At 31.5% G+C, this 12,074-nt stretch overlaps 1 long non-coding RNA gene across 4 annotated transcripts; it reads right to left on the bottom strand.

The window, feature by feature from the left end:
* Window positions 1–1,922: 1,922 nt before the first annotated feature.
* LOC127854066 (uncharacterized) lies at window positions 1,923–6,708 on the bottom strand. 4 transcript variants are annotated; one of them, XR_008036904.1, is made up of 4 exons: window positions 6,230–6,396; window positions 5,282–5,353; window positions 4,823–4,996; window positions 1,923–4,613 (listed from the first exon to the last, which is right to left on the bottom strand). It is a non-coding gene; the product is annotated as an uncharacterized LOC127854066 (long non-coding RNA). The 4 variants fall into 4 exon arrangements; XR_008036905.1 differs by lacking the exon at window positions 6,230–6,396 and adding an exon at window positions 6,446–6,708 and having other exon boundaries at window positions 1,923–4,996; XR_008036902.1 differs by lacking the exon at window positions 6,230–6,396 and adding an exon at window positions 6,413–6,708 and having other exon boundaries at window positions 1,923–4,996.
* Window positions 6,709–12,074: the final 5,366 nt, after the last annotated feature.

Consider the following 12,074-nt stretch of genomic DNA (forward strand, 5'->3'; position numbering starts at 1 on the left):
ACTGGTTTAAAATCATAAACATTTTAACAATGTAATGGCCCATTAAACGCCCGTTAATCACGAGAACCACCTCTTGTTTGAGATGCATGAATACATGAGCCAATGCTACTTCCGAGGTGTCGCTTAGGCCCGGATGTTTTAAAATTTAATGGATAATTGTACAGGGTGATTAGGTTTTATATGTTTTTTTTCAACATATGTCGCATTATGTTTAACAATCGGCCAATGTATAGGGATTGAGCAAAGGTTAAATTCATCCCATCTCTTTTGGAAAAATGCAAAAGTATCTATTACGTCGGCGAGAAGCCAAAATTTTTGTTCATGCAGCATCTAATATATATGTTGTACGCATGTCGTTATCGATTTAATTGGGTGGAAATTTGCTCGTTACACAGGAACAATTCATTAAAATGCTATTTAAAACTCCACAATGCCACAATTTATAAAGGTTCTCATGTTTTTAAATGGGTTGAGAATGTATGTTTCTGTACATTTTGGATGAATTAATCTCTGCTGAATCGCAATATATTGTCCGATTTTAAAAATAATGCGAAATATGCTGAAAAAAGATATAAAACCTAATCACCCTCTAAAATTATCCATGAAATTTTAAAATATGCGGGCCTCGAGCACCTCCTCGAAAGTTGCATCCCCTCATTTATTAACGTGATTAACGACCTTGCTTTACGTGTTCCTTGATGATAACTCAAGAACGCTTAACCATTTCAAACAAACGTATTACAATAAAATTCGGGTCCAGATCAATGTTGGTCACTCGAAACTACATATTGACAAAGTTAATGCCCTTTTTATCTATAATTAAATATATTTTCGGTTAAAAACCCGATATTTCTAAAATAATGTTTTACACATGTGCACCAACTCAACTTAAACTGAAGTTCATTTTAGGTTTTGACAAGGTATCGTTTGGTTCAACTTAAAATTCAATCAAACATTGTTTGTAAATGATTATTCACGAAATAATTCATCATTTGAATAATATTTGGTGCACTTGTGCAATTTTATAATTCAGGTCATGCTCGGCTGTGCTCACAAACAACTTAAACTTTGCTTTACTTTTAAATACAAAAATCTGAAAAACACAATTTTCAGACAGTAACTTAGACATGAATTAATTTGTTTAAATCACGTTTGTTGCTTAACGTTTACACAAAACAGGTAAAGTTTGACTTTGATTATAAACCGCTGTGGTTATTAACCGCTTATGTTTCCAAATGAACTATCTCAGGATAATTATAGCACGAATGATTGAGCGGTTAATACATGTTTGTTTTGAATATATTATTGATTAAGATTAGACACGTCATGTTGGATCACTGACAAAAATACCAAAAGCTGTGGCCAAACATTCCCGAAACTTGGCCCAATGTAAACGATCAAAACATATCATACTTAAACACGCATTGTTAAAATTCATGATAAAAAGCATTACACACGTATCGATTTCGGTATATGGTTACGCATACACGAAACTAAATATATTTGTTTATTTGTAACTAGTTAGAAGTAATATTGTTCTTGGTTTGAATATGACGATTTGTAAAATAATTCTTTGAGCATATCCTTTGATAACAAACTGCATACCCATTAAACAATATATTTGTTTAGAAACGTTAGAAAAAAATCAAGATATCATTAATTCGCAATAAAATGACGGTACGATATTAAACAATTACTTTTATATTTGAGTATTAACAAAAGACACATACAATCAACCGATAATTTACTGATGCTAGTCAATAAGTTTATCATTCAAAACACGAATGATGCATTACTTGACTTCCAAGTTGCCATTTGCATTAAAAACGCGGGAGACATCAGCTTACGAATCCCCACCTTCCCGTTAACTATTCTTATATTAAAAATAGTTCATCTCACTCTTTATTTTAGTACTAGAAAATTATTACCATTTCGGGCATACATGATATAAAAATAAGAACATTAGAGTCAAAACCGTTCACCTAACTCCTGTTTCTCGTTCTAGAAAAACGTGTTTCAGCTGTAAAATTCTTTATTACAATCTTATACGTACATATAACAGTATAATTTACAACTATAAAAGTATAAAAAAAACATACAAGTATAAAAGTATCACGAAAACACACACTTGACTGTATAAGCATATACGGGAAGAGAGATTGCGACCCGACATTATATACGCAATGATTCTGTAATCGTATCAGCAATAAAAATATACATCATTAAGCGTCACAGACTCACACGAAAGCATTTCTTCTTCTGGCGTATTAAACACATTTGTTTTTAAAATCATTCGGCAATGGAAAATATCACATCGCTTCATTAGATTTCACACCATGACGGTACAACTTCTCTTCAACCATTATGCTAAATAAATTCGTTTCACTTGATAAGACGTTACACAACAAAATTTTGACGAATTGTTTAGGCTAATTACAAATATTATGCAAAATACACACAGTTGTGTGTTATGGCAAGTAAATAATCAACAACCATAAAATATTATATAAAAAAAAAACAATAATTAACAGCTATGGAGTGTTATGGCATTGTATAGAAAGTTTATATTTCCACATGGTACTTGTCCTACAAACTGTGTAATTTGAGCGTTATATGGCACGTATGGTCTGTGAGTGTTGTCGTACTATAAATTAACAGAGTTTCTCTTTAACTTATGGTGTGTGACAATTACATTTAACACCATTATAGCAAAACGTAAATACACTCGTTGAGTAATTATAAATATAAGTTTTGAAAATAGTTGAGCGCAATTAAGAATAAGTTTTAATGCATCGAATACAAAGTATGAAACAAAAATAAACTCCTATTGCCAATGACGGTAGTTTGAAATAAATTCAGAAAATTAAGTATCTGATCGCTTAATTTTTTAAAACACACATTTATTAAATGTCAGGCTAGGAAAGTACAGCCACATGTGCATTAAACATGAAATTGCATAATTAAGTAATAAACAACACATTACAAGAAATGTTTGTAGATATGTGCGTCGAGCAACAATATAAACATTTATTATAAATTGTTAATTCTGAATATGTACAGTTATCTCTCAGACATCAGCTAGCAATAGAAATGATTTTACTTAAGGAGTACCTATGAATGCACGCAGCAATGTCTACATGACGTTTTATCATTTATCAACGTTCACTTATCGGATCTAAAGATATTTATGGTACTCGAATATTGTACCTAACTTTAAAAAATCTCTTTTGACCTGGATCTTTGACCTTAAAATATTAAAGTGTCTTCTTTTCACAAAGTTATACCATTTTACCATTTAACATGATAGTAAGCAAAAATGATATGGAGTGGAACTAAATGGATTTTGGAGCGACCATGTCACTGATCCATACACTGAGCGAAATTCCACCCTTGACGTACACGTGCAACTCAATTTACCTATGTTTCTTTGAAGGCTGATAATAATTTAATATGCACACACATTAAAAAGAAACGTACTGGAAAACACCTCCACGCAGCAATTCGTTTCAACGGTATTCACCTGACATCAGTTTTTAAACATATCTTGTTGTAACTAAATACGTGGACAACACATTACATACTGATTGGTAAAGTTGTAAGTACGTCAGGAATTAATCAAAAATTGCATGAAATCAAGAAATGCAACTTGTTTTTAAATAATAAGGTTAATAATCAATGCAGTTGCATAATTATATTGTCCACTCTCATGAACTTTATAATTTGACAAGAACTATATATGAAGTAGCAAAATTAATTTACATTGTGGCAGGGATTGCATTATGAAGTATCGAACACCGAACATTTGCTATCTTTTTAAAAGCGAAACTATGCTACCGTTATAAAACAAAAATAGGTTATGTAAAAAGCGATACTTGAAATACTAGATATACATATATTGGTTTGATTTTGTAGTATATATGAAGGACACATACAGTGTCACTTAAACCACTTCCAGATTGTTTGGATTATTCCGTTAACTGATAATCATGTACACCCATCATCCTATTTTTATGAACAACAACAATAAAAAGCTTATCATTATAATGAAAGAAAACACGATCTTACAGACCCTTCAAATAACGAAATCAATGATAGTTAAAATGAATTATCAAACTTAAACGTGCTATACAAACTTGTTATATAACAAATCACAAAACGAGAAAAGCCAATCAAACCTAAAAAAAGAACGAATATAGGTTGTGGAGTCGTATGTAATTGCAATAATTAATTTAAAGAAAACATTTTATCAAATAAACAACATTATTTTTATCAAGATTTGTCTACTACTGTGATGTAAAAATAACTATTTAATATAATTTACTTATGATGAATTAATTTGGCTACTTAAATCAGTGTTTTCTCTTACAATGTAATGATAAAATGAAAAAGATAATCTACTGTCGTTAATGCTACCTAGGACCTAAACGTCTGCTTGGTGCGACGAATCTCCGCCGAGCAAGCACAACACACCTCCAAGTCCTTGGCACAGTCCAAACACAAGAGATGGTGTTGGCAAGGGAAGAAGAGCACGTTACTGGGTTCAACCTTGCATTTGCCACAGTATAGTTTTGACTTCAAACGTGCGTTGTCGCTGACTATTGTTTGGATTAACGCTAAAAGAAAATGTTACTTACTTAATACAAGACATTTGATGAAGGAACTGGGTAATGTATTTGATTTGGCAATACATTTCAGTTGCATTACTTCTTTTCCTTTGTTTAACAATTTAACAACGGAACTGCATTACAGTTTTAGATAAATGCTCTTTATACAATTTAAAACGTTTTTTCATCGATAATTCTGCAGATTTAGTTATACTTACGTGTCAGAATAACCTTGATTATTTCCTCTATAGTTGAGTTGCATTCTGGACAATACTCTAAGCCAAACGCACAGATCATGCACATACTAAGATGGCAGCATGGTCTAAACAAAGCGCTCTTATAGTTGACCTGGCATTTCGAACAGCACACAAGTTTCTTCAGTCTTGTATTTTCTTGAAACAACAATTTTATGCATCATTACGCTTCATAGTGGTTACAATCGATCATCGTAAACAATACTATTTTAGAATAAGTTAATGTTGAATTGTAATTGTAGTTTATTGTGTTATTATCGTCGAGAGTAACCCTTGACGTATTATATCTCGATCCGTAACATAGTTGGCTGTCTTTGGTTTTAACGGGCATAAATGTGTACTGGAGAAGGCGTTTATTTTAAGATAGACACTTATATGAACACACATGAATTCAATGCTTTTGTATCAAGTTGGCAAATCTACCTTCTTTCGGAGGTATACTTGCATCTTTTCCGTTTCCCATGTTGAATGGAAACCCGTTCGCCTAATTCAGAACTAAAACACAAAGTACATTAACTTTGTCAATACGCTTTGCATACATATTCTTATGAGAGATTTTCATAAACATGCATACTCGGTTTTGTTTATTAGTTCGAAATATATGTTTTTGTCAATTTTAATGAGGATTACATTATCTTAGAACGTTAAACACTGAACAATTACATACAACATAATGTTCTATGAAGAGAAATACACATTTAAAGGGGCCTTTTCACAGATTTTGACATTTTTTAAAGTTTGTCAGTAAATGCTTTATATTGATAAATGTAAACATTGGATCTAAAAAGCTCAAGTACAAAATCAAGAATACAATTAAAACAAAACAAAACAAAGTAACCCTCAACAGGGCTCGAACCACTGACCCCTGGAGTCCTGGAGTAAAAGTCTCCCACTTAGACCACTCCGTCATCAGTGCTCATACAATGAAGAATGTATTTTATACTGTATGTAAGCAAACCTCGTAGTTTCACAAAGTATAACGACAACAACAAAACTCTCCAAATTATTCAATCCTTTCGCGTTGCAACGCTTTATAAATTTCAAGTTTTTAAATCGTCAAACGATGCTTATAATGGCTATTTCTGAGCATAGTAAATGTTCAGTATTACTGTTTCCTCACAAATAATCATAACTGAAACGAAAATTTTCGAATCTGAAACAACTTTTTTTTTTAAAGTTTGTCAATTTACGAAAACGTGAAAAAGCCCCTTTAAGAAGCAATAATTCAACGTTTAACATGATTTATGATAAGCTGATATGCATCATGTGATACTGATTTCAATATTATATTTAATTCATCAACAACATAAACGCGTAGAAACCAATCCGTGTAAACATTGAAATTATCCTTAATAATTGAAATAAGTTTACCGTATTCTATTTTCGTTTTGCATATTCCTTTATTTGATTTATTCAAAGCACTAAGTGTTAAACACATTTCTATGTTAAATAAAGTATAATTGAATTTTTTGTTTCTACTATCCAATTCAGACTTTTTATTACTATTGTTAGGTTCCTTAATCAGAAAGTACACTCAATAAATAAATGTTATACCTGGTTTAAACCATATAGAAAATACTGGTCTACCTCCGATCATAAACTTCCTGGACTTCATCGCTTCACGAGATCATCTTGATAGCCGAAGCCGCGTTTGATACATACAAAGCAGCTTTAAATGTAACCAAATACGATATGATTCATATAGGATTTTACGATGGAAAAACACATAACACAAATTAGGATTTAATAAAATTGTCATTCACCCGTTCATTGTTAAATAACCAATGCGCAATTTTATGAATCGGCCAAAAGGAACTCATTTACAGAAAGTAATAGGAGCGTTCACATGACATAACCCTATACTTGAATCAGTTCGGTTGCGACTCGTAATAGTTTATAAGGTTTACGATATGTAAACTACATGCTGCTCACTCGATATAACTCTAATCAGATTGTGTACTTATATGTTGAAAACTTTTCTTCAATACAGATAAAGTATAGAAATATCTTCATATTAAGATATTCCTTGACTAAAAAATAGTGTTTTTATTGATATTGACATTTGAATCGCATATTTTCCCTTCAACTTTCGTTATTTAATTTTATTGTTTGGTAGATGACCATGCAAACAATTAAAGAATATTATTTGCTTAAATATTTAATAAACAATTTAATCGTGTTCAATATCTGCCACGTATTTAATTGACCGACTGACTGACTACAGTTATTTTGATGAAATGGCTTCGAAAATATTAAATCAAACGACGTCATTTTTTACAATTTGTCAACAAGCTTAAATACAGTTTGAAGATAGTTCGTGGTTAAAATTCAGGTTCATGTTCATAAAGGTTTTCCCTATTAACACCATTCCAAAACTACATTAAAATAATAGAAGTTTGATCAAATAATTACACAGAAAGTGGTTTTTGCGATATCCAAACATCAGTTCCTAAAGACAATGGAAGCATTTCGAATATGAGACTTTGTGATTTGCATATGATTCATTCTATATCATAAAATACTGTTATAGAATTAGAACTTCTACATGTTCGAGCTGTCATAATAACGTTGTAATCAATGTTCGGGTTGTAAAAATAATATAAGAACCAATGACTAGTTGTCAAAAGAAAATATTGCCAAAGTATGGATTGCTAAAAAACGTAGGAACCAAAAACTAGCTGTCAAAACAACGAACGAATTAATGTCCGTGCTGTCAAAATATCGTCGAAACTATTGTCCGTGTTGTAAAAACATCGCAGAAATCAATGCCCGTTATTTCCAATTTTGTGTATGCATATGAATATATTATGGAAATTCCAAACACTACGCACATAGTTAGATAATTTGGAATCCCAGTCAGAAGTTGGTATCCCAAATAAAATGTCTGTACATACGTGTGTTATCACAGACATATTCATGTATGTGTGTAGCAATAGTTCGATAATGTACAAACATTAAACCGCATCTCATTTAGAATGATGCACGCTGGTAAGTTTAAAATGCCTCTCATGTTTTGTGGAGTTTATGTACGTCAGGTGAACATCCAGTGTTATATTCGTTTTCTTTTTGTAGTATTTAATTTATTCAATTTTATTCAGTTTGTATTCAGTTTTGGTTTAGCATTTAAAAAAGAAACACAGATAAAGTTTGATTACAAACCGCTGTGGTTATAAACCGCATATGTATTTCAAATACACAATTATTGAATAATGACGGTGGCTTGCACGATTTGAATTGATAATTCTCCTGATAGAAAATATTATAGATAAACATGAGATACACACTGATTGATAACTGAAAAAATACCCGATTAAGAGAACAGAAAATCTTGGAACTAGTCCTAGAGTAAACACGTAGTATGTATGGTAATTTAACATGCATTTTTACAATGAGTTGACAAGAAGCGCTGCATACGTATCGATTTCGGTTAAGAATTATGCATTACCGAAAGTATATTTTAAAACTTCCATTTGTCATTAGGTAGCAGCGATATGTTTTCTTTTTTACAGTCAGATTTCTTACGAATTCTCGAGTATATATTTCGATAACAGTAAACATACTCATAAGAACCAATAGCTTTGTTCACACACTTTACAAATGAATCAGGATGTTTGCTTTTCAACAAAAGTAACATAAGTCTATGAAACAAATCACTTTTATAATCAGAACACGTCACTCAACAAATATTTTACTGATACTTAGCAACGATATAATCATACATAAAGTAAGAAAGGTTTTTAATATCGCTATTTTAGAACGATACAATTTTGTTTCATTTTCTATCGAAAAACGAATGACTCATTACTGGACCCCAAGGCTGCCATTTGCATTAAAACGAACGGCGACATCAGCAAACGGGTCCCACCCTCCCGTTCGCCTCACTCGTCTTTCTCGAACTAGAAAAAAAATGTTTCAGATGTAAATTCTTTATTAAAAATCGGATATATATATATATATGTGAATACGTTTGATTTAAATTTCTAGTAACGAATATAAATAATAGTTTCGGGCAACATACCATAAGTCGCAAGTGGAAATCTCAATTTTAACATTATAACTAATATTTCAAAGAAAATTTACCACATAAAATATAGATGTAATTTTAGTATTATACAAAATAAAAGTGTTCAATAAGTAACAATTAGAATGCAAGTTAATAACACAAATAAACACAACAGACATTTAATATAGTCTGTTCATCATATAAACGTTTGAAAAAACTTTACACAAATTAAAAAAAAACAACAAAAACATATGTCTTAAATCCAAACATTTTTTAATATTTTCAAGCACTAAACACAAAATTATATGTATATATATTTCTGAAGCATGAATGACAGAAAGGGTATTTTATCTTTATCTATAAATATACGCTATGATTCTGTAATCGTATCAACGAATAAAACATGCGTCATTGAATGTCAACGAATCACACGAATAGGGAACACATTACCTCTTCCGACTTTTCAACGCGTGTTTTGAAAATCATTCGGCCATGGAAACTATCACATCGCGTCATTTAATGTCACACCATGACTGTACAACTTCTCTTCTACCCAAACGCTCAATGCATTCGTATCACATGCCAAGATGTTACAAAACAAAACGTAGATGACTTTGATAGGCTAACTACACATGTACATGTATATCTACAGGTATAAAACAATACACACAATATAACAAATCAATTATCCACAGCTATGGAATATTGTGTCATTTTATTGAATGTTTATATTTCCACATGACACTAGTCCCACTTACTGTGTAATTTAAGCGTTAAACATAAATATTTATACTGTGAATCCGTTAAGTGAACGTTGAACCATTTTAACGCCATCTTAACATTTGAGCATGTATTCCCGGGAAACGCCTTAATAAAATCAATGAAGATTGCTTTAAATTATAATTCACATGTTTTAATGCTATACACAACTGTTTTACTAGTTTTATTTTTCATATGCTATTCATGTATTTCATGGCTTATAGCTTACAGTGAGCTTAAAAGTGTGGCATGTCAATATACATGTATTAAAATGCCAGCTTCACATGTATTTAAAGACACAATTGATGGCTGTTGAATAACAAGTAATTTAATAGCAGGAAGATTGAATCTATTTAAATTCATTCTAGTTTTTTTAAAGCCTTAGGTAATGTTCATTCTAAACACAAAATGACCATATTTGAGTTACAACATTGTTCCGTTTGCTACCAAAATATTGACGCCATTAAATGCTTCAGTCAATAAAACGTTTTGTTGATACAAGGGTAACGCATTTTCGTAGTGGCACCATACACAGGTTGTCATGATCGCGCACTAAAATCTCTCTTTCCGTATATACTTATAAAGTTAAGTGTGTTCATCATTCTTTTATTGTGGCTAATATTTTCATAACTGTATACCTCATTGCAATGAGTTAATTCGTGATGCACACGAATTTCTCGCGTAGATGCTATAGTTCTACCCGATGTCTAAGAGATAATTGTAAATATGCATTATTAATAATTTCATTATAAGTGCGTACATTAACGTTTTTGCTGCTCGACTAACATATCTACATACATCTCTTGTTATGTGTGGTTTATTTCTGTGTTATGAAAATGCATGTTTAATGTATATATGGGTGTGCTTTACTTAACCGAAATTTACTATATGTGTGTTTCGTATATCGCGAAAAAATACATGTCTGAATGTTCAGCATTGCTTGCAAACTACTATCATTGACAATATGGGATTCGTTTGTTGGCATTACCTTTATTCAATAAAGTTACACATGTGCACCAAACATTTGAAAATATAAATCATTTCGTGAATTATCATCTAGAAATCCCGTGTTAATGGAATATAAGTTGACAAGGGGAGAAACCTCGTGCAAATGAAAATTGAACTGTAAATATAGTTGATGATGTGTAAACAAACTATTTCAGGAAAGAATGTTTGAGTCATCAAATGGAAACCATGCTGGAAGGTTATCTTAGATAAGTAGAAAGCACAAAAAACTCTGCCAATATTTAGTGTTGTGTGACCAAAATTGATTTGGATCCGCATGCTATTATAACACGTAACACATGTGTAAAACTTTGTGTGAATATGTTCACCTTCTTTGAGTTATCTTCATGGAACACTTTTTAGAACGTTTAGTCCAAGATGAGCAATTACACAGACTTGTAAACTGTTTATGATTTTAAACCACCTTTAGATTGGGATATTGTAGGCTGGCGGAGAGGGGCGGACAGCCTGTTGATTCATTTGTTAAGCAAAACAATACCAATGCACTTCTGATATTATTGCCAGGATTTATGCTGATTTAATTACCAAAATTACACTGCATTAATCTTTCGAGTACACGTTGAGTACACAATTCTTTTACAAATCTGCCCAAACTGTTTTCGGTATGTATCCACTTGTGTTACATTTAATAACTTCTTCAAAACCAGATTGACGGGAATAAATGGTAGACTTTACTGTACCTTTCTGGATACATAACGACATGGCGAACGCATTGTTCTTAAAACACTTGCCTTTACTATTACTTTTAAAAGGGTAATATCAACTTGTTGTTTTGCGTGTCAAAAGCATACTGTCTTTGAATCATTCTTAAACGATTTAGTAGTAGTTGATATCCTACTTTTTAATACGACATAATTATCGCAAATATTAAAAAAATAAAGGACTTACCATTCCTTCGTTAAAATAAACAATTAACACGAAATTGTTCACGAATCTTCATTTTTGTATAACAAACGGAAACAAAGATTGACTGCCTCTAAATAAGAATCAAAGGTATTGTTTATAAATATTAGCTTTTAAGGTCCGGCATTATATGTCATTATTGCAAATTCTTAAGCATCGGATCTCAGTCATGAAGTATACAATGAACACAGATTTTTTTCCAATTTGCCCAGCTTCGACTACTGTTGATGCTTCTGTATAAAGTAAACACAATGTACTTGTACATTTTTCGGTTAGCGTGTCCCTTTTAGCATAAACGTAAATATACTATATCACACCGAGGTAGCCGTAATAAGTTTCTGAAGATGTATATTTGATGTCGTGGTTCAATGTCAACATTAACGTAATTATAAACAATCTATGATGTTGCTGATGCATAAGCAAAAAGCATCACTGCCTGAATATTTCTTTCCAAACGATATATTTGTTTCATATATTATTTATTTATCCGTTATAAAAATAAACACATTTAACTATACCGAAATT

This window comes from Dreissena polymorpha, chromosome 12 (genome assembly GCF_020536995.1).
Source record: "Dreissena polymorpha isolate Duluth1 chromosome 12, UMN_Dpol_1.0, whole genome shotgun sequence".
In the NCBI taxonomy this organism is placed as follows: domain Eukaryota; kingdom Metazoa; phylum Mollusca; class Bivalvia; order Myida; family Dreissenidae; genus Dreissena; species Dreissena polymorpha.